The sequence below is a fragment of the Pseudophryne corroboree genome, chromosome 4 (assembly GCF_028390025.1).
Source record: "Pseudophryne corroboree isolate aPseCor3 chromosome 4, aPseCor3.hap2, whole genome shotgun sequence".
Classification (NCBI taxonomy): domain Eukaryota; kingdom Metazoa; phylum Chordata; class Amphibia; order Anura; family Myobatrachidae; genus Pseudophryne; species Pseudophryne corroboree.
In genome coordinates, this window is record NC_086447.1 from 344,819,895 (window position 1) to 344,843,893 (window position 23,999).

General features: G+C 45.4%; 1 protein-coding gene across 7 annotated transcripts in view; it reads right to left on the bottom strand.

Annotated features, from left to right (window-relative positions):
• IL1RAP (interleukin 1 receptor accessory protein) overlaps positions 1-23,999 on the bottom strand; it is a 624,106-nt gene that overhangs the window by 525,683 nt on the left and 74,424 nt on the right. For 6 of the 7 annotated variants that reach the window (XM_063916460.1, XM_063916455.1, XM_063916454.1 and 3 more), the window contains one exon: positions 22,991-23,112. The exons of the other annotated variant lie outside the window; for it this stretch is intronic. The gene's annotated coding sequence lies outside the window, so the exon portion shown is untranslated. The remainder of the gene's footprint in view (positions 1-22,990; positions 23,113-23,999) is intronic. 7 annotated transcript variants of the gene reach the window in all.

Consider the following 23,999-nt stretch of genomic DNA (forward strand, 5'->3'; position numbering starts at 1 on the left):
TCCGCCCCTTCCAGTCTAGCGCCAATCAGAGGTGTGTAGGTGCAAGCCGGGAGCAAATTCCCAGGTTGCACTTTTCAGACCTAAGCCAGGTTGTCTTTCCGGGACTGAAGTCCCGGGAAAAACCCTGGTCAATTGCAAGGTCGGCAACCCAGGACGTGTTCCCGGGTTGTGACCTTTCACACATGCCAAATTCCCGGGATGATGCGCGTTCATGTGAAAAATCCCCGGAATTTGGAGCATGTCTGAAAGGGGTTTTATAGACAATTAGCAAGACACCCCCAATAAAGGAGTTGTTCTGCAGGTGGTGACCACAGACCACTTCTCAGCTCCTATGCTTTCTGGCTGATGTTTTGGTCACTTTTGAAAGTTGGCGGTGCTTTCACTCTAGTGGTAGCATGAGACGGAGTCTACAACCCACACAAGTGGCTCAGGTAGTGCAGCTCATCCAGGATGGCACATCAAAGCGAGCTGTGGCAAGGTTTGCTGTGTCTGTCAGCGTAGTGTCCAGAGCATGGAGGCGCTACCAGGAGACAGGCCAGTACATCAGGAGACGTGGAGGAGGCCGTAGGAGGGCCACAACCCAGCAGCAGGACCGCTACCTTTCACCTTTGTGCAAGGAGGAACAGGAGGAGCACTGCCAGAGCCCTGCAAAAGGACCTCCAGCAAGCCACAAATGTGCATGTGTCTACTCAAACGATCAGAAACAGACTCCATGAGGGTGGTATGAGGGCCCGACGTCCACAGGTGGGGTTGTGCTTACAGCCCAACACCGTGCAGGACGTTTGGCATTTGCCAGAGAACACCAAGATTGGCAAATTCGCCACTGGTGCCCTGTGATGAAAGCAGGTTCTCACTGAGCACATGTGACAGACGTGACAGAGTCTGGAGATGCCAAGGCTAACGTTCAGCTGCCTGTAACATCCTCCAGCATGACCGGTTTGGCAGTGGGTCAGTAATGGTGTGGGGTGGCATTTCTTTGGGGGGCCGCACAGCCCTCCATGTGCTCGCCAGACGTAGCCTGACTGCCATTAGGTATCCAGATGAGATCCTCAGACCCCTTGTGAGACCATATGCTGGTGCAGTTGGCCCTGGGTTCCTCCTAATGCAAGACAATGCTAGACCTCATGTGGCTGGAGTGTGTCAGCAGTTCCTGCAAGACGAAGGCATTGATGCTATGGACTGGCCCGCCCGTTCCCCAGACCTGAATCCAATTGAGCACATCTGGGACATCATGTCTTGCTCCATCCACCAACGCCACTTTGCACCACAGACTGTCCAGGAGTTGGCGGATGCTTTAGTCCAGGTCTGGGAGGAGATCCCCCAGGAGACCATCCGCCACCGCATCAGGAGCATGCCCAGGCATTGTAGGGCACATACAGGCACGTGGAGACCACACACACACTACTGAGCATCATTTTGGACTTGTTTTAAGGACATTACATCAAAGTTGGATCAGCCTGTAGTGTGTTTTTCTACTTTCATTTTGAGTGTTACTCCAAATCCAGACCTCCATGGGTTAATGAATTTGATTTCCATTGATAATTTTTGTGTGATTTTGTTGTCCGCACATTCAACTATGTAAAGAACAAAAGTATTTAATAAGAATATTTCATTCATTCAGATCTAGGATGTGTTATTTTAGGGTTTCCTTTATTTTTTTGAGAAGTGCGTATATTATATTATATTACATTACATATATACATACACACTTATATACTGAATATAACTTGTGTATCTATACACACACACACACACACACACACACACACACACACGTTTAACGGAGCAGGTATATGCTGGATCACCTCATTCTCAACTGCCATGCTTGGCTCCACCCCTCTTTGGACCCCCACCTCAGCAGATCTTGCATTTGCCCCTGGTGGAACAGTAGGTTGTTTTGCGCACCACCAGGATGCCCCATAAATGTGGACAGCAGACACTAGGAGGGGATCCAAGGATACAGAGGGGCCAGGGGGTCCCTTTAACATTGGCAGTAATCTTCCAGCAGTCACCCACTGGGTGTTCCTTAATGATCGTATCAGATGCAACCATGCCAGAGAAAACCCAGCTTGGCATATGGTTAATGAACGCTAGATCTTTAAAATTAAAATAAGACAAAAAAAATATTTTACATAAGAAAAATGTGTATTGATAATGGATTTTATTTGAAAAAAATAAATAAATATTTATATATATATATATATATATAATTTTCTGGTACAAACAAAAAATAATACCAGTAATTGTGACAATTCATGGAGATATTTGATGCACAACTGGCAGAGGAAGATTTCACAATTGCTTAGATAAACATGCCAGGTGCCATTTTGAGATCCATAAATTGTGATGTTGTTTTCAGCGTTATAAGAGATTAATCCCAATATAATTACCCAAGCAAAAGACCACAATATATGCAATTTAGTAAGAGATGCAGCTTTGTATCATTTAAAAAAGTATGTTGTAATAAGAGTATTTAATCTTCACAGTGAAGTTTAATTAACACCTAATTAAGACAAAGCTGTGACAGAAGGGTGATGTGGAATAATTGTACTAAATCAAGCAGATGGCTACAAAAACATATGTTCGAATATGAGGCCATACAGGACAGGATTATTATACACAGTACTAACTACACACTAGCATTACATGAGGAAAATTGCCATGCTGTAAGATTTTTATAGAAAATATTTTCTTCTAAAATAAGAAGTCGTGTGTCCCCCCCAAATGTAAAATTGGGACCTGAAGTTTGCATTTACAGGAGTCTATTCCATGTTAGTTCATAAGCAGTTTAATAAATAGTAAAAATTAGAATCGCGAGATATAGACTTTGGGGTGTAATCAGAAAGTGTCGGAAGCTGACATCTTGTCGGAAAGACGGCAGCTTCCGACAGGTTTAGGTTGGAAGGGGTTCTGACCTATTCAATGCCAGCTGTTTATTTCCAGACTTGTCGTCCGAAAACACGTGGATTGTCAGAAATCGCAGTCAAAACCAAAAGGTTTCGGCCCCGGTTCAGACAATGTCCATCTGACCATTTTTAAAGTCGGACTGACATTATCAGAACCAGGGAGGTGAGATAGATGAGCAGGGACAGGTCATGAGGGCGAGCGGGGATGGAGCGTGGACGGGTGAGGAGAGTAGCGGTGATGAAACGTTGATGGGTAAGGAGAGGAGCGGGACGGAGTGTGGACTGATGCCATGGGACTGATAGAAATTATGGACGGACTTTAATTCTTATTGTGGGTCCCCGCACCAGTGCTTATCTGCTGTTCAAATATTTCTGCAGACGAGCGCAAAAAAGTAATTTCAGCCCACTACCACTGGGGGTGGCAAACTGAAATGCGCAAAAGCAGTGACCTGTTTGGGCGCCCAAGCAGGACTTTGAGTCACACCGATTTGTTTAGCTTTACGCAGCTAAACCAAATGATATGGGAGATATAAGCGGGATCAATTAAATATCGCCCCGCAATCTCCTATCACTTTAGATGGGAGATTGAGCGAGAGAGAGAGCGTGTGTGTGTGTGTGTGTGTGTGTGTGTGTGTGTGTGTGTGTGTGATGCAGACTAACATGATTGGACACACTAGAGCACATGACTCTGCATTATTTCCTAATGATCCCACAACTGAACTACTTCCACCTGCTACCAAAACCTCATCACAGAACCACAACTGTAAACACTAGCATCATTCACAGAGAAACTATTCACAGAAGAGACACGCATCCCTGCCTCACTGACAGAAATACACATTTCTGACAGAAAACATAAATAAATAACTACATAACTCACAGGACCTGACACCAATCCCCACCAGAGATGACTGATGCAATGATAATCTGTACAAGATTATGAAAAGGGCTATTTTTTCCTCCTATTCTGTATCTGTTTCACCCTAGATCTCGTGTAGAACTACTTCTTAACAGGGACTATTTTATAAGATAGATATACCACTCTTGGGTGCGCAGCTGCGCTCTGAAATACGCACACCTTGGGTGGTTGAACACACTGTGCCTTCAGCATCATATTCGGTTGAGCTTGAATAAGAAACATTCGAAGTCAGTGACGAAACACACACACACATATATATATATATAATTATTTTTATTTTTTTAATTGTACACACACACACACACACACACACACACACACACACACTTACTTACAAAAGAATAAGAAAATGAGGGCGCACTCAATGAGATATAGTATCAAACACGTTTTACTAAAAAGTAACAAGCTCGCATACATCATAGTTTAAAAACACAAGCAAGTGGACGGTTCACCAGTGCCTCCGGATAGCAGCAGCAGTCCAATGGTGACAAAACGCGTTGGACGTGGCCTTGGAGGACATGATTGACACACAGCTGTCGAACATCTCTATCTCCATCTACTACCCATCTTATAAAAGGAGAAAGTCTGTCTGTTAGTTTGTCTGATTGCGATAAACTCAAACACTGAACAGATTGCGATGCGGTTTTCACCATTGTGTAGGAAATTTTCCCAGGCAGGTTTCAGGCTAAGTGATCTACGTACTAAGCTTTGGAGAGAGATAAAGTGGATGGAGATAAAGTACCAGCCAATGCGCTTCTAAATGCCATGTTAAAGGCTGCGTTTCAAAAATGACAGGAGCTGCTTCCCTGGTACTATGGAGTCTATTCATGAAGCAGTGAAAATAGTGGAGAAGTGAGCCAGTGGAGAAGTTGCCCATGGCAACCAATCGGCATTGGAGAAACATTTATCATTTGCATAATATACAACTGTACGGAGCAGCTGATCCCATAGTACCAGTGAAGCAGCTCCTGTCATTTTTCAAATGCAGCCTGTAACGTGGCAGTTAGGAGCTCACTGGCTGGTACTTTATCTACATCCACTAACTCTCTCTCCTAGGCTTAGTACAGCACATCTGCCCCCAAGTATCATCTTGATCAGTTTTCAGGGAGCGGAGGGTGAGGCTCTGCATGGTGGGGTGGGAGGTCCTGCAGCACTTAACAGTTTGTTTTTAAAGGAGATTTCACAATGCCTAGGAGAAAATATTTATTTGGTTGTGACAGTGCTGCTGGTAAACGGGCGCTCGAGCGAAGCCAGGTACAGCGGTTAGTTTAATTAAAAAAATGAAAAGTAGGCATTTTAAATATGCATGACACGCTATAACAGACAAATATAAAAACACAACAGGAAAGACTTGGGGGCTACAAATAAAGGTTCAGAGGGCTACCTGTTGCCCATCACCCCCTTTCGGGTGCTAAGGGACCAGCGCTGCCTTAATAAAACTGGGCCTTCAGTGGGAACCATTAGTAGTACTAAAAAGGACAGGTGAAGTTGCCCATATCAACCATTAAGATTCTAGCTATCATTTTATAGATTTTCATTGATAAAAGGATATCTAAAAGTTGATTAATTGAGGCAACTTCTCTACCTGTCCTGTTTAGAAGGTTTAATACATCTTCCTCTATGTATCTTATTGCACTATAGTGAACTCTACCCAAAACGAAGTTTTCCTAGCAAAATATGTGGATTTTTCCCCTGTATATATAAATGCATTTCTCTATGTAGTGCTTTGAATAGATGTAATAAAGGTCTTACAAGACCAACTCTCTGCTCAGCAGCAACACTGCTGGATTTCTGCCACTACTGAGGAAAACAGCAATTGTGTCAGCCAGCGACTCTCTTCACACAGTGGCCGAGAGCCTCACACTGTTATTATTCACACCTTCATGGATCACCGAAACACTCACATCTCTCCTTTAGGTCACATACAAACAGGTGCAAAGCAGAAAACCAGCAGTGACTTATGTATGGTATAATAATCTTCCCAGCAATGCAATCAAAAGCCTGGGGTTTTCTTCTGAATGTAGCAATGAACAGCAGCCAGCAAGCCGATTTCTCTCATGACAGTGAAGTCTTTTTATGAAGGCATTAAAGCCACAATCTGTGACAGTCAGTGAGAACTGCTGACCTCAACATAACTAACAAAGCCCTGTCTGCAAGTAGAAAGAATTGTATAGTAAAATGTAATGTTTTTTTCTCTTACGTCCTAGAGGATACTATAGTCTACGTTAGTACCATGGGGTATAGACGGGTCCACTAGGAGCCTTGGGCACTTTAAGAAATCAATATTGTGCACTGGCTCCACCCTCTATGCCTCTCCTACCAGACTCAGTTTAGAAAATGTGCCCGGATGAGCCAGTCACGTTTGGGAAGCTCCTGAAGAGTTTTCTGCATAAATTTTCTATTTTTTTTGTTTTCAGGCAGGTCTGGTTTGCACCAGACTGACTTTGTGGGACTTGGGAAGGGGGAGGGGTGGGAACGGCCCAACCTCCTTAGGGTTAATCATCCCGTTCCCCGCTGTCAGGACACTGAGCTCCTGAGGGTCTTATTCGCAAGCCCCACCACGGCGAGCGTACACACCCGCAGCACGCCGCCGTGGTGTCCCGGTTAGCGGGTCGCCGGTTGTAATGGCGGCACAAGGGTAGGAGCACAACGCTGACAAGCAAGCTGCGGCTCCAGGCTTCAGAAACATGCAGGGTGCTGCGTGGTCCGCTGTGAGGGGCGAGCTGAAGCCATAACTATTAATGCCCACACTGGCAGTACATCTTACAGGAGTTTTAACCCACTGTAGAGCAGAAATATTACCTCAGCCAGTATAAAAAACCGGGAAGACCGCACGCCATCACTATGAACGGATCCAGCAGCTGACCAGTGCCATTTCCCTCTGCAACTATACAGACAGGCTGGCAGGAATGCGCTGCTCCACAAAGACTACAGATCACCTCAGCGGTACAAGGGGGTCATAGCAAGGGGGGAAGCAATAATAGTATACTAAGCCCCTATTAAGGGTGCTTAGTTTGCGACCCAGCTAAAATTAGCATTAGGGGCACGGTGTGGCTGGCTCCATCAAACTATCAAACTGCGTCTCCCTAGGGGGCTCTGTGTGGGTTAACTGTGCTTTTAAACTATTGTCCTGTGTGTGGGATCTTTCACATTTTACTATGTAAGAAAAAAAAAAAACCCCACCACATTTTTTGTTTCAACCAGCACCCTGAATGATAGCAGTAACCAGATTTAAATCCCATACAATATCTTAGAATTCAGAGATCTCGGTTATATATATCTGCGCAAATGTATGTGTAAGACCCCAAGCCGCGTCAAGGCCTCTCTGGTTACTGCCATCATTCAGGGTGCTGGGGGAAACAAAAATGTGTTTTTTTTTAGAAATACCCCTTCCTTTCAAGCACCTGAATGATATCAATAAGCTAATTGAGCATCCACCACTATATTTGCACATTTTACTATGTCAAAGGAGTGTCACATACACGGCAGAGTGCTCAGGATAATACACATTCTCAGGCTAGTGTATCTGAACCTGTATGGTTTCATTGAAAGGGATGATCTCAAATATTTCCCATATATTATCCCAAAATGAGAAGGAGATGCAATACTTAAGACAGTCTGTAGATGACCTGATGAATAGAAATTCAGTGGCCAATCCGACGTCTAAGGGTGTGTACCCACGGTGAGATTTTTTTCTTACGATTCTGACTATATAGTCAGAATTGTAAGAAAAGTTGCAGATCGCAAGGTGAAAGTCACCTTGCGATCCCGATTCGATGCAGATGTGCGGTCGGCATCGCAAGAATAGATAGTCAAAATTGACTTGCCTGCATAGTCTCTCTCTATAGAAGAGATAGAGAAAACTGACACTTTGCCAAAATCGCACATAGTCAGTATCGCAAGCACACTCATTATGTGCTTGCGATACTGACTATGTGCCAACCTAGCCCCTGTCGCATAGTGAGAATCGGGCATAGCCCAAATCTCACCGTGTGTACGGGCTCTAAGACTCCTGCCATTTGTCCACAAAACCGTTACTGGCCCAAATTCCTGCAGACTGATACTGAAGATGATGTATCAGACATTGAGGAGGGCGAGGTGGACTCGGGGGGGGTGCAGCTTTGTCACAGGGAATACATTCCCTGATAGAAGCTATAAGAGATGTCCTGCACATTCCTGACAAAGCGACAGAGGATGAGGAGGAATCTTATTTTAATGTAAAAAAGAAATCCTCTGCTACTTTCCCTGCATCTAAAGAATTAAATTCCCTATTTGAAGAAACTTGGGTTAATCCTGACAAGAAGTTTCAGATCCCTAAAAGGTTACGGACATCCCACCAATTGTTGATGCATCGGTATCTAGATTGTCCCGTAAGATAGCCATACCGGTCCCAGGGGCAGCCTCCTTAAAGGACGTGGCTGACCGCAAGATTGAGACCACTCAAGTCTGTATACACAGCTGGGGGTGTGGCCCAGAGGCCCACTATAGCTTATGCTTGGATCACTAGGGCCATTGCAATATGGCCGGGGTAACCTAATTGAGGGGTTATATTCCTTACCAAGAGGTGAGATACTTTTACTCCTGCATTATATACAGGACTCATCTTTAATGGCTTCCACCATAAAATTTGCAATCTGATTGCTCAATGCACGCAGCACGACCATGGCAGTGTCTGCACACAGGGGCCTATGGCTACGTCAGTGGACGGCGGATGCGGATTCCAGAAAGGAGGTGGAAAGCCTACCTTTCACAGGAGAGGCCCTGTTTGGTGACGAACTGGATACGTGGATATCCAAGGCTACGGCGGGTAAGTCTACGTATCTTCCTTACGCAGCCCCCCCAGCTAGGAAGACCAATTCTGCTCCAACTCTGCAGTCCTTTCGGACAGCAAAAATTTAAAAATAAAGCAAAGGGTTCTTCTACAGCCTTCAAAGGCAATAAAGGTAAACCCAGAACACAAACAACTGCAGGTTCACAGAAACAGAACTCTGGTTCTGCTTCCTCAACGCTTTCAGCACGACTGTGGACCTCTCTGCCTGGAAGACGGGCAGGTGGGAGCCCAGTTAAAAGATTTCAGTCATGTACGGGCGACATCATGTCAGGATCCCTGGGTCAAAGAGTTCATCGCCCAGAGAAACTAACTGGAGTTTCAGGACCTCCCACCTCACAGATTCTTCTAGTCAGACTAACCAGCGTCACAGGAAGCAAGTATAAATTTACAGGATGCAATTCAAAAACGGATACAGACTCAAGTCATTGTTCCAGTTCCACCTCAGCTACGGAACGGAGGGTATTATTTCCAACCTGTTTGTGGTACCGAAACCGGACGGTTCGGTGAGACCCATTTTAAAACATCAAGTTGTTTAACCCATATTTACGGTTGTTCAAATTCAAGATGGAGTCTCGGAGAGCGGTGATCTAGAGTCTGGAGGAAGGGGAATTCTTGGTGTCTCTGGATATCAAGGATGCATACACCTTCATATCCCGATCTGGCCGCCTCATCAGGCTTATCTACGGTTTGCCTTACAGGACTGTCACTACCAGTTCCAGGCTCTGCCTTTTGCCTCCCCACAGCTCCGAGGGTGTTCACCAAGGTAATGGCAGAGATGATGTTCCTCCTCCGCAAACGGGGAGTGAACATAATTCTGTACCTGGACGATCTGCTGATAAAAGCACCGTCCAGGGAACAGTTGTTGGACAGCATTGCCCTCTCAACTCAGCTACTCCGTGATCACGGGTGGATTCTGAACCTACCGAAAGCTCACCTGGAACCAACACGGAGGCTTCCGTTCCTGGGGATGATACTGGATACGGAAGTACAGAAAGTATTCCTTCCATTGGAGAAGGCAGTGGTGATCCATTCGATGGTGCAGGATGTTCTCAAACCAACCCGGGTATCAGTGCGTATCTGCAGTCACATTCTAGGAAAGATGGTAGCCGCAGACCCTTCCAGCTGAACCTGTTGGACAAATGGTCCTGATCGAATCTCCACATGCACCAGAGGATTCGTCTGTCGCCAAAAGCCAGGATTTCTCTGCTGTGGTGGCTCCAGATTTCTCACCTGACCGAGGGCCGGATGTTCGGGATTCAAAATTGGATTCTGCTAACCACAGACACATGCCTCAGAGGTTGGAGAGCAGTCACCCAGGGGGAACACTTCCAAGGAAAATGGTGAAGTCGGGAAACCATTCTTCCAAACAACATTCTGGAACTAAGGGCCATATACAACGCCCTTCTACAGGCAGCACATCTTCAAGATCAGGCGATCCAAGTTCAGTCGGACAATGTGACGGCAGTAACGTACATAAACAGAGGGCGGAATGAAGAGCAGAGCAGCAATGTCAGAGGTAACACGGATTCTCCTCTGGGCTGTGGCGTTGTCCGCGATCTGGGAGTAGACAACTGGGAAGTAGACTTGCTCAGTAGACACGGCCTCCACCCAGGAGAGTGGGGCCTTCACCCAGAGGTGTCCGGGTGCGTGACACGTCGGTGGGGAACTCCACAAAATCGACACGATGGCCTCTCGTCTCAACAAGAAACTCAGGCGGTATTGTTCCAGGTCGAGAGACCCACAGGCAGTGGCAGTGGACGCTCTGGTGGCTCCATGGGCCTACCAGATGGTGTATGTGTTTCCATCACTTCCACTGATCCCAATAATTCTCAAAAGAATAAAAAGGGAAAAAGGTTCAGGCAATTCTCATTGCTCCGGATTGGCCAAGAACGGCTTGGTACGCGGATCTACTGGTCATGGTTCTGGAGGATCTACCTCTCCGAGAGGATCTTCTGCAAAAGGGGGCGTTCATCTATCAATACTTACCGCGGCTATGTTTGACGGCATGGAGGATGAGAGTCAAATTTTAGCCCGGAAAGGACTTTCAGACAGGGTAATTCCTACCCTGTATAGACAAAGAAAAAAGGTACAATCTCACTTTGCGCTCCAAAAATAGTCCAACAGTAAAGTCGATTCTCAATATGATGGTTCCATGGAAAACTCGAATAATAAAAGTCATTCAATGATGGTCACATAAAAAGAGAATAAACATACGATAGCGTAATACTACAAGCATAAACCGCTCCGTCGACTGTGTACGTAGGAGAGAAAAGGGTGAGTAGATAGTCCCAATCCAGAATGGAAAAGATCCTCTTCCTCTAAAAACCATAGGGGGTAATTCTGAGTTGATCGCAGCAGGATTTTTGTTAGCAGTTGGGCAAAACCATGTGCACTGCAGGGGGGCAGATATAACATGTGCAGAGAGAGTTAGATTTGGGTGTGGTGTGTTCAATCTGCAATCTAAATTGCAGTGCAAAAATAAAGCAGCCAGTATTTACCCTGCACAGAAACAAAATAACCCACCCAAATCTAACTCTCTCTGCACATGTTATATCTACCTCCCCTGCAGTGCACATGGTTTTGCCCAACTGCTAACAAAAATCCTGCTGCGATCAACTCAGAATTACCCCCATAGTGGAAACAGGAACTTGAGTGATCTCGTACATGTACGCTTACTTGTAGCAGGGGAGTTTGAAGCACATAAATGTTTCTTTCGGGCCTCCAATTTGATTCTTACTGGATATAGATGGAGCCTGATCACTCCAATTCCATAGGTATAGAACCAAAAAAGGACCAATATAAAAAAGGACTGTATTAAAAACAAATACTATTTATTCCAATAGTGAATACAATATGATTGGAACAGAAAGCAACCATACCAAAATGTTTCAGATGTATAATCCACTAGAAGATATAACCCGGGTATCAGTATATAGTGGGATCAGCAAAAATGGTATATGGCTTTTTCAACGCACTGCGGCGTCATCAAGATGATGAACAGTGTTGTAAACTAAAAATAGGGAAATTTTAAGTGTCAATCCCTACAAATGTGACTCTACACAAACATACATACCATTTATTAAAATCTATTAATTGGATCAACAAACATTGATTACAATCAATTAAAAAGTCATACAAATAGAAGTACCGATACATACCACTGAGATTTGCAAGCCGCATAGACCTGGAAAGCAACCCTGTCCTGCATTGAGGAGGGGATTAGATCATAAGTGCTGCCTAATTACCATACATCAGAACCAATGATAAGCTCTCATAAACCACTCACAAACTTACATCCAACCATGACAAAGATTAACGAAGTTCAGGAAGACGCCAGGAGGTATAAGCATATTATCACTGCTTCTTACTGCCTCGATCACATGACTGCAAGTCTGATCACGTGACAAATACATCACTACAAAAGTGAATTGCTTCGGCTCGTCCTAGCCGCGGCACTTCTGGCTCCCGCGGTCACATGATCGCCAGTGCGTGCATGTGACAGACGCGTCAATACACACCCACGGGGGATTGCCGCGGTTATGTCACAATACTCACGGTCTAATCAAAGAGCTGTACAATGGGGCCAATCATAGCGTTAGAAGATGTAAACAAAACATGACCTCACAAACATGTGTATTCACGGGCATATAGAATCGTTATATAAATGGAATTAAAGAACTCCATAATATTTGTATTAAGAGTACAGCGTTCCCTTAGGTTATATAGATACCTCAGGTTATAGCTTTCAAATGGTAATAAAAATGGATTACAAAAATCAGAAAAATACACATAAAAGGAAAATCACAATTAAAAAAACAAATTATACCGATCTCAAAATAAATATAATCTCAAATATTAGTTTTTTCATATAGATGCAAAAAAACACCAGTAAGTACAATAAAAATAATAATTACAGAAACCATATAATTTAGAAATCATGATTAAGACCATAAAGGTGCATACACACTGGGCGTTTTTGGGGGCGCTGTCTCACAAGAGCCCCTATTTGATTTTTCATGAAGATAGAGCTGAACTCAGAACTTGTCAGCAATTTTTTCCGAAGGTGGTGTCTGCGTTTCATATCAACCAGCCTATTGTGGTTCCGGTGCTTACTGACACCTCTTCCACTTCGAAGTCCCTGGATGTTGTGCGGGCTTTGAAAATCTATGTCAAACTGACAGCTCGTCACACGAAATTGGAATCACTGGGGTAAATTTACTAAGATGGGAGTTCTATTTAAGATGGGATGTTGCCCATAGCAACCAATCAGATTCCAGGTATTATCTTCTAGAAGGTGCTAGATAAATAAGTAGAATATGATTGGTTGCTATAGGCAACATCCCATCTTAAATAGAACTCCCATCTTAGTAAATTTACCCCACTGTTTGTACTCTATGATCCCAATAAAATTGGGCGTCCTGCTTCAAAGCAGTCTATTGCTCGCTGGATCAAGCTTACTGTCCAGCATGCTTACTCTACAGCAAGTTTGCCGATTCCTAGATATGTACATGCCCACTCTACTAGGTCAGTGGGTTCTTCCTGGGCGGCTGCCCGGGGTGTCTTGGCCTTACAGCTCTGCCGAGCGGCTACTTGGTCTGGTTCGAACACGTTTGCCAAGTTCTACAAGTTCAATACTTTGGCCTCTGAGGACTTCAGTTTGGTCAATCAGTTCTGCAGGGACCTCAGCACTCTACCACCCAGTTTGGGAGCTTTGGTACATCCCCATGGTACTTATGTGGACCCCAGTATCCTCTAGGACATAAGAGAAAATAGGATTTTAAATTAACTACCGGTAAATCATTTTCTCGTAGTCCGTAGAGGATACTGGGCGCCCAACCAGTGCTTTGTTCTTCCTGCACTGTTACTTGGATAAGTAATGTTGGTTCAGCCATTGCTGTTCCTGTTTCAAGTTTGACTAGCTTGGATTTCCTCTTGTTGTGTGTGCTCGTTCGGGATCTCACCACTATCCTTATCTATCCTTCTCTCAAAGTATGTCAGTCTCCTCGGGCACAGTTTCTAGACCGAGTCTGATAGGAGGGGCATAGAGGGAGGAGCAGTGAACACTACTGATTTCTTAAAGTGCCCAAGGCTCCTAGTGGACCCGTCTATACCCCATGGTACTAATGTGGACCCCAGTATCCTTTATGGACTACGAGAAAAGGATTTACCGGTAGGTAATTAAAATCCTATTTTTTTCTTCTTCATAAAATCAAAAATATTCTACAATTTCTGCAATACGTGGCACAGCAGGTAACCTAATAATAGCACTTTGCTAAATGGGCACTAGTCTGGTTGGTCAGCATTTGTATACTCATGCAAAATTCTAGTGGATAGATTTGCACTAACAATGATGATTGTATGTTGCTTTTGGAACTATACATGGAAGGCAGGTCCTAGGGCCCAAATACGGTCTACAATGACTGGTGTACTCATGGGCATATGTAAAAAGGCAAAGGGATAAGTTCCTTACGGTATAACATGATACACAAACCAGAGAAATCCCTCAAAAAAAAATTTCTTTAAGAACAATAGGAGTACTATGCAGATTCCAACCATATATATCTTTACATCTCAGCAGGTTTACACAGATTTGCTGGGTCTGCTTTCTTCGGGTATTCATTTCTGCATAATGGTTAAAATCCAATTTGTATGCAAACTTTTAAAGTAGTATTTTGAAAGTAATAGATCACAGCATAGTTTAATTACTGCTCTCAGTGTGGGTTTAAATGGATGCATTAACTATTTCCTTAAATTTAGATACATGGTACATGGAAATGACTAATGTAGACTAAACAATTAATCATTCCTGAGAATTAGCGTGTACATTCTCCTGTGACTGGGAAGAGAATTTAACAGCAGGACAAGACTTCTGACCAGATCTGAGAAAACAGATTCCCTATTTGGAGATAATGTATTTAAAACGTAACAGGCCAACAGCAAATGTAATCCTAAAGAACTGATAAAATTAAATGCATTAGCAATATTATGAATAATAATCGAAAGCAATTATTATTTCCCCACATTTCTTGCATTCTTTTTCATAATAAGATCATTCAGCATCCACTGCTTACTTCCTGCCTTGGCCTTTAGAAGGGAAGAAATTACATTATATCCGTTATTCCCTGGAGCTGTTTTCTGCAGCTTCCTCTAACATAAACCAATGTCGCCAGTCTACTCAATCAGAAATCAGGGAAGTGAACAAGCAGCAATTTACTTATTCCACCAGCAAATACTTCATTTTAGTTGCTAGAACATCTAGGTTTGTAAAGAGACAGAATAAACAAAGTGCAACATAAGGAAGGTGCTTAAGAGTGTAATATTATTGCCTCAGAGCGCAGAGGTCATGAGTTCAAATTCCCAACAAGGCACTATCTGTAGCATTAGTATTTCCATCCCATGGTTACATGGATTTTCCTTTACTTTGGAGTCGGACAAAAAAATCCTAGCATGACAAGGACTGTGTGTGCTTGTACGTTAGGGAATTTAGATGGAAGCTCCAATGGTACAAAGACATATTTGAAAGACAAACATTCTATGTACAGTGCTGGGTATAAATACACTATACAGATGTGTCCTGATGCAGCCTTGCCTGAGATGTAAGGTTTTCCGGCACAACATGGGGTTGCGGGTGCGTCCGTACGCTCCCACGAACAAATGCAAAGAACCGGGCTGCATTCACAGGCAGCAGGATTAAGACAATCGGGTTACTGTGACAGCGTTCGCAGGCATACACACGTATCCGCAAATAGCAGGACAAAGGGAGTGTAGCGGTGCGCATCCCGGCAATGCATACTCATCATGGGAATGCCATGCTCTGTTGGTGTGTCCTCACACATCTCTGTTTAAAACATCTGTATAAACAATAACCTAAGAGTCTTTAAGAATAGAAATTGCCTCTCTCAAGGTGACCCCTCAAGTATTATTTCATTCTGCAGTAATATTTTATCAATAACTAGCCGCAGTACCTGGCTTTTACTTTATTGTGTCTGCCTCAGCCCATCCTCTTCTTCTATCCCCCCTCCTCTATCCACCGATCCTTTTCTATCTCCCCCCCACCACCACCAATGACTCACCACCCCACTCACCCACTCTTGTACATCACTAGCAGACGGGCAGTGTCAGTACATACCAACATGATGGAATAGTTTTTAATCAGGAGTGAGTGAATATATTATATATATATATATATATATATATATATATATATATATATATATATATATATATATATATATATATATATATATATATATATATATATTCTATAAATTACAGCTGCATGCCAAACAAATGGCCACTGGTCTTCAAGATGTGGAAAACAGGCAGGCTTTACTATTACAGCTCTAAGAAATACCACTAGCTTGTGCATGTATAGTATTTTGGTAAATCTCATTGGCTTGCTCTCCTTTAGTAAAATTGAGGGTATTAAAATCAGAAAACCAAGTGATCTACAGTTGTGTCCTCTTTCATCCTTGCTGCAGTCATGCTAAACAGTCCTTCAAGTCATATATAGTCGAGATATGCAATGTTTTCTCCAAGGTGAATTTATTTAGGTCCCACATGGAGTGGTAAAAATAAGAATTTACTTACCGATAATTCTATTTCTCGGAGTCCGTAGTGGATGCTGGGGTTCCTGAAAGGACCATGGGGAATAGCGGCTCCGCAGGAGACAGGGCACAAAAAGTAAAGCTTTAGGATCAGGTGGTGTGCACTGGCTCCTCCCCCTATGACCCTCCTCCAAGCCTCAGTTAGGATACTGTGCCCGGACGAGCGTACACAATAAGGAAGGATTTTGAATCCCGGGTAAGACTCATACCAGCCACACCAATCACACTGTACAACCTGTGATCTGAACCCAGTTAACAGTATGATAACAGCGGAGCCTCTGAAAGATGGGTCACAACAATAATAACCCGATTTTTTGTAACTATGTACAAGTAATGCAGATAATCCGCACTTGGGATGGGCGCCCAGCATCCACTACGGACTCCGAGAAATAGAATTATCGGTAAGTAAATTCTTATTTTCTCTATCGTCCTAGTGGATGCTGGGGTTCCTGAAAGGACCATGGGGATTATACCAAAGCTCCCAAACGGGCGGGAGAGTGCGGATGACTCTGCAGCACCGAATGAGAGATCTCCAGGTCCTCCTCAGCCAGGGTATCAAATTTGTAGAATTTTGCAAACGTGTTTGCCCCTGACCAAGTAGCAGCTCGGCCAAGTTGTAATGCCGAGACCCCTCGGGCAGCCGCCCAAGATGAGCCCACCTTCCTTGTGGAATGGGCATTTACATATTTTGGCTGTGGCAGGCCTGCCACAGAATGTGCAAGCTGAATTGTATTACACATCCAACTAGCAATAGTCTGCTTAGAAGCAAGAGCACCCAGTTTGTTGGGTGCATACAGGATAACAGCAAGTCAGTTTTCCTGACTCCAGCCGTCCTGGAACCTATACTTTCAGGGCCCTGACAACATCCAGCAACTTGGAGTCCTCCAAGTCCCTAGTAGGCGCAAGGCACCACAATAAGCTGGTTCAGGTGAAACACTGACTCCAACTTAGGGAGAGAACTGGGGACGAGTCCGCAGCTCTGCCCTGTCCGAATGGACAAACAGATATGGGCTTTTTTGAGAAAAAAACCACCAATTTGACACTCGCCTGGCCCAGGCCAGGGCCAAGAGCATGGTCACTTTTCATGTGAGATGCTTCAAATCCACAGATTTGACTGGTTTTAAACCAATGTGATTTGAGGAATCCCAGAACTACGTTGAGATCCCACAGTGCCACTGGAGGCACAAAAGGGGGTTGTATATGCAATACTCCCTTGACAAACTTCTGGACTTCAGGAACTGAAGCCAATTCTTTCTGGAAGAAAATCGACAGGGCCGAAATTTGAACCTTAATGGGCCCCAATTTGAGGCCCATAGACACTCCTGTTTGCAGGAAATGCAGGAATCGACCGAGTTGAAATTTCTTCGTGGGGCCTTCCTGGCCTCACACCACGCAACATATTTTCGCCACATGTGGTGATAATGTTGTGCGGTCACCTCCTTCCTGGCTTTGACCAGGGTAGGAATGACCTCTTCCGGAATGCCTTTTTCCCTTAGGATCCGGCGTTCCACCGCCATGCCGTCAAACGCAGCTGCGGTAAGTCTTGGAACAGACATGGTACTTGCTGAAGCAAGTCCCTTCTTAGCGGCAGAGGCCATAAGTCCTCTGTGAGCATCTCTTGAAGTTCCGGGTACCAAGTCCTTCTTGGCCAATCCGGAGCCATGAGTATAGTTCTTACTCCTCTACGTCTTATAATTCTCAGTACCTTAGGTATGAGAAGCAGAGTAGGGAACACATACACCGACTGGTACACCCACGGTGTTACCAGAACGTCCACAGCTATTGCCTGAGGGTCTCTTGACCTGGCGCAATACCTGTCCCGTTTTTTGTTCAGACGGGACGCCATCATGTCCACCTTGGTATTTCCCAACGGTTCACAATCATGTGGAAAAACTTCCCGATGAAGTTTCCACTCTCCCGGGTGGAGGTCGTGCCTGCTGAGGAAGTCTGCTTCCCAGTTTCCACTCACGGAATGAAACACTGCTGACAGTGCTATCACATGATTTTCCGCCCAGCGAAAAGTCCTTGCAGTTTTTGCCATTGCCCTCCTGCTTCTTGTGCCGCCCTGTCTGTTTACGTGGGCGACTGCCGTGATGTTTTTCCCACTGGATCAATACCGGCTGACCTTGAAGCAGAGGTCTTGCTAAGCTTAGAGCATTATAAATTTACCCTTAGCTCCAGTATATTTATGTGGAGAAAAGTCTCCAGACTTGATCACACTCCCTGGAAATTTTTTCCTTGTGCGACTGCTCCCCAGCCTCTCCGGCTGGCCTCCGTGGTCACCAGCATCCAATCCTGAATGCCGAATCTGCGGCCCTCTAGAAGATGAGCACTCTGTAACCACCACAGGAGAGACACCCTTGTCCTTGGATATAGGGTTATCCGCTGATGCATCTGAAGATGCGATCCGGACCATTTGTCCAGCAGATCCCACTGAAAAGTTCTTGCGTGAAATCTGCCGAATGGAATTGCTTCGTAGGAAGCCACCATTTTTACCAGGACCCTTGTGCAATGATGCACTGACACTTTTCCTGGTTTTAGGAGGTTCTTGACTAGCTCGGATAACTCCCTGGCTTTCTCTTCCGGGAGAAACACCTTTTTCTGGACTGTGTCCAGAATCATCCCTAGGCACAGCAGACGTGTCGTCAGGATCAGCTGCGATTTTGGAATATTTAGAATCCACCCGTGCTGTTGTAGCAGTATCCGAGATAGTGCTACTCCGACCTCCAACTGTTCCCTGGACTTTGCCCTTATCAGGAGATCGTCCAAGTAAGGGGTAATTTAAGACGCCTTTTCTTCGAAGAAGAATCATCATTTCGGCCATTACCTTGGTAAAGACCTGGGGTGCCGTGGACAATCCAAACGGCAGCGTCTGAAACTGAGAGTGACAGTTCTATACCACGAACCTGAGGTACCCTTAGTGAGAAGGGCAAATTTGGGACATGGAGGTAAGCATCCCTGATGTCCCGGGACACTATATAGTCCCCTTCTTCCTGGTTCGTTATCACTGCTCTGAGTGACTCCCTCTTGCTTTGAACCTTTGTAAGTGTTCAAATTTTTTAGATTTAGAATAGGTCTCACCTAGCCTTCTGGCTTCAGTACCACAATATAGTGTGGAATAATACCCCTTTCCTTGTTGTAGGAGGGGTAATTTGATTATCACCTGCTGGGAATACAGCTTGTGAATTTTTTTCCATACTGCCTCCTTGTCGGAGGGAGACCTTGGTAAAGCAGACTTCAGGAGCCTGCGAGGGGGAAACGTTTCGACATTCCAATCTGTACCCCTGGGATACTACTTGTAGGATCCAAGGGTCCTGTACGGTCCCAGCGTCATGCTGAGAGCTTGGCAGAAGCGGTGGAAGGCTTCTGTTCCTGGGAATGGGCTGCCTGCTGCAGTCTTCTTCCCTTTCCTCTATCCCTGGGCAAATATGACTCTTATAGGGACGAAAGGACTGAGGCTGAAAAGACGGTGTCTTTTTCTGCAGAGATGTGACTTAGGGTAAAAACGGTGGATTTTCCAGCAGTTGCCGTGGCCACCAGGTCCGATGGACCGACCCCAAATAACTCCTCTTCCTTTATACGGCAATACACCTTTGTGCCGTTTGGAATCTGCATCACCTGACCACTGTCGTGTCCATAAACATCTTCTGGCAGATATGGACATCGCACTTACTCTTGATGCCAGAGTGCAAATATCCCTCTGTGCATCTCGCATATATAGAAATGCATCCTTTAAATGCTCTATAGTCAATAAAATACTGTCCCTGTCAAGGGTATCAATATTTTTAGTCAGGGAATCCGACCAAGCCACCCCAGCTCTGCACATCCAGGCTGAGGCGATCGCTGGTCGCAGTATAACACCAGTATGTGTGTATATACTTTTATATGATATTTTCCAGCCTCCTGTCAGCTGGTTCCTTGAGGACGGCCCTATCTATAGACGGTACCGCCACTTGTTTTGATAAGCGTGTGAGCGCCTTATCCACCCTAAGGGGTGTTTCCCAACGCGCCCTAACTTCTGGCGGGGAAGGGTATACCGCCAATAATTTTCTATCGGGGGGAACCCACGCATCATCACACACTTCATTTAATTTATCTGATTCAGGAAAAACTACAGGTAGTTTTTTCACATCCCACATAATACCCTCTTTTGTGGTACTTGTAGTATCAGAAATATGTAACCCCTCCTTCATTGCCCTTAACGTGTGGCCCTAATAAGGAATACGTTTGTTTATTCACCGTCGACACTGGATTCAGTGTCCGTGTCTGTGTCTGTGTCGACCGACTAAGGTAAACGGGCGTTTTAAAACCCCTGACGGTGTTTTTGAGACGTCTGGACCGGTACTAATTGTTTGTCGGCCGTCTCATGTCGTCAACCGACCTTGCAGCGTGTTGACATTATCACGTAATTCCCTAAATAAGCCATCCATTCCGGTGTCGACTCCCTAGAGAGTGACATCACCATTACAGGCAATTGCTCCGCCTCCTCACCAACATCGTCCTCATACATGTCGACACACACGTACCGACACACAGCACACACACAGGGAATGCTCTGATAGAGGACAGGACCCACTAGCCCTTTGGAGAGACAGAGGGAGAGTTTGCCAGCACACACCAAAAAACGCTATAATTATATAGGGACAACCTTATATAAGTGTTTTCCCTTATAGCATCTTTTTATATATTTCTAACGCCAAATTAGTGCCCCCCCTCTCTGTTTTAACCCTGTTTCTGTAGTGCAGTGCAGGGGAGAGCCTGGGAGCCTTCCCTCCAGCCTTTCTGTGAGGGAAAATGGCGCTGTGTGCTGAGGAGATAGGCCCCGCCCCTTTTTCGGCGGGCTCGTCTCCCGCTCTTCAACGGATTCTGGCAGGGGTTAAATATCTCCATATAGCCCCCGGAGGCTATATGTGAGGTATTTTTTTTGCCAAAAAATAGGTTTACATTGCCTCCCAGGGCGCCCCCCTCCCAGCGCCCTGCACCCTCAGTGACTGCCGTGTGAAGTGTGCTGAGAGCAATGGCGCACAGCTGCAGTGCTGTGCGCTACCTTAAGAAGACTGAGGAGTCTTCTGCCGCCGATTCTGGACCTTCTTCTCTTTTCAGCATCTGCAAGGGGGCCGGCGGCGAGGCTCCGGTGACCATCCAGGCTGTACCTGTGATCGTCCCTCTGGAGTTAATGTCCAGTAGCCAAAGAAGCCAATCCATCCTGCACGCAGGTGAGTTCACTTCTTCTCCCCTAAGTCCCTCGTTGCAGTGATCCTGTTGCCAGCAGGACTCACTGTAAAATAAAAAACCTAAGCTAAACTTTTCTAAGCAGCTCTTTAGGAGAGCCACCTACATTGCACCCTTCTCGGCCGGGCACAAAAATCTAACTGAGGCTTGGAGGAGGGTCATAGGGGGAGGAGCCAGTGCACACCACCTGATCCTAAAGCTTTACTTTTTGTGCCCTGTCTCCTGCGGAGCCGCTATTCCCCATGGTCCTTTCAGGAACCCCAGCATCCACTAGGACGATAGAGAAAGCATATTATATTGGAATGTTGGAAATCACACGTCTTCTTAGTTAGTTTAGCCAGCTAACCATTATTGCTAGTAGCTGAAGGAGTTGATTTAAGTGTTATATGTGCTTAAGATCATTTCTTTATGACTTTTTTCCCCTTAAAGAAAGACATTTTCTTCAACTGGAAAACCAAAATGTTGCCCTTGACGTGGGGAGTACTTCTGTCATGTAATCTTCATATCTCCCTCAACCCCTTTGTTGCAGAGGGTTTTCTCATCTTTCTGCAAAGGTAATTTTTTCCTCATTTGTACTTGTCACATTTCAACGCCAATTTGTACATGCGGTACCCACACAAATTATACATTGGGGTTTTTTTTTCTGATGACTTTGTATTTTCAGAAAACAGAATGAGTAAAAGACTAAAGAGGGGGGAGTATTTGTATAGTCCTTTTTCAGTTGCTGTCTGGTGATGACCAGGCAATAACTACTAAGGAAGCACGTAGGCTGCCTCCATGTATGTATGCTGGTATGAGAGAGAAATATTTTTCCCCTTAGTGCTGGTAGATAATGGGGGTGATCCTATTACCCGCAAAGGGTGCAATGTGCTGTTGCCGCAGCATTTAAATGCCAGCAACGGCACCTGATCTCACACCCTTCGCGGGCTAATTTCAGGCTGAATTCGCACCAAAGTGCTCGGCCTCCTATGGGGCAGCGAGCACTTTTATGCAAATATGGGCCGCCGTAAAGTGCGGTTGCAGCAATACTATAGGAGTGATGGAGCATGTAGTCCCTGCCTGGACTACATTATTTTTCTGTACTGCATGGTGTTAATGACTGGTGATCAGTGTGATCCCCAAATAGTACCCTTCAAATACTTTTGTTTTTTTCTTTCTTTTAAAACAGAGCTGCCCACACACATTTGCGCACTGATGGCACTTCCGGATTCGCTTGCGGATGCTGCATTAAGCCCACACTTGTTAAGTGGTAACATGTTAATTTATTTTGTGGGGCTGCCACACCCGCCACTGTGGAGAATGAATGGTGCTCGCCTTCCAATCTAGTGGTTATTCCAGAGGACATGCACCACTCTTTCTCCACTGCGAAGAAGTTAAACACTAACTCAAAAAATTGTTCTCTTAGCTATTACATATTAATATATTGCGGCAAAACAACGCAATCCTGTAAAAATACTTGCCTGTAGCTTTCACAAGTTAGGTGATACACACTTACCTCTTAATGGAAACTAAAACGAGCCCAGTGAGACTTAGGTTGGTGTTACGAGTCCAGTGACTTCGAATGGTGTTATACAGGGTGTTTTCACTCCACGTCTAAAAGCAGTGTCTCTTTCATATCTAAGTAAAACAAAGAAAGCACCATGAGCCCTTTACTTTCGCTACTTCTAAAACATTAACAGCAGAGTTTGGTCAAGGGCCCAAAGCAAAGCAGGTAAAAAGTGCTCTCCAAATGACAAATATCTGTACTGTGGGCCATATGAAAACGGTTTTTAGTAAAACTGACATGTGCCCCTGCCCTGGTGGTCTAGCGGGGTCCCTGTACTAACACACTGTCCACGCCAGTGCGCGCGGCCTACCTCCTAATGGCCGTGCCAGATCGCGATTTCCAGCGGGTCCCGCCTGGGGGACCCTCTTACCTCCTCTCTGAATGGCCATGCAATCCCGGAGGGGTGGTATTCATGTGACCGGCGGTCTGCTGACCGACAGTCACATGACCTCCTCCACCATCCCGCCGGCTCAGTATCCCGATGGTCGACATGCCGACCAACAGGGACTATTTCCACTCGTGGGTGTCCACGACACCCATAGAGTGGGAATAGAACCCGTGGCGACCGCAGGTCGCCACAGAGCCCGCAGCGTGGCGAGCCCGCAAGGGGCTTGCTGCACTCGCCCCTCCCCGCCGGAATCCCGGTGTCGTTATGCTGCCGGGATCCCGGCGTCGGTAAGCTGACCGGCGATCAGAAGACCGCCGGTCAGCCATACTACACCCATCCAGGAGAGCTGAGGCTGGTGTGTGCCTGAAGTAGAGAACCGGAGCCTCCGCTGTAAGTACCCGGCAACCATGGACACAGGAGTATACAGCGCCGCTGGGGGAGGTGAGGGAGCTCCAGCAGGAGAAGGAGATGTAAGAATGACATCTAGCACGGACAGTGCCTCTGCTGCAGCCCTTTAAGTCTTCAATCTTCACTTTTAAAAGTTCTTTTCAGGGCTGCTAGAGGCACCAA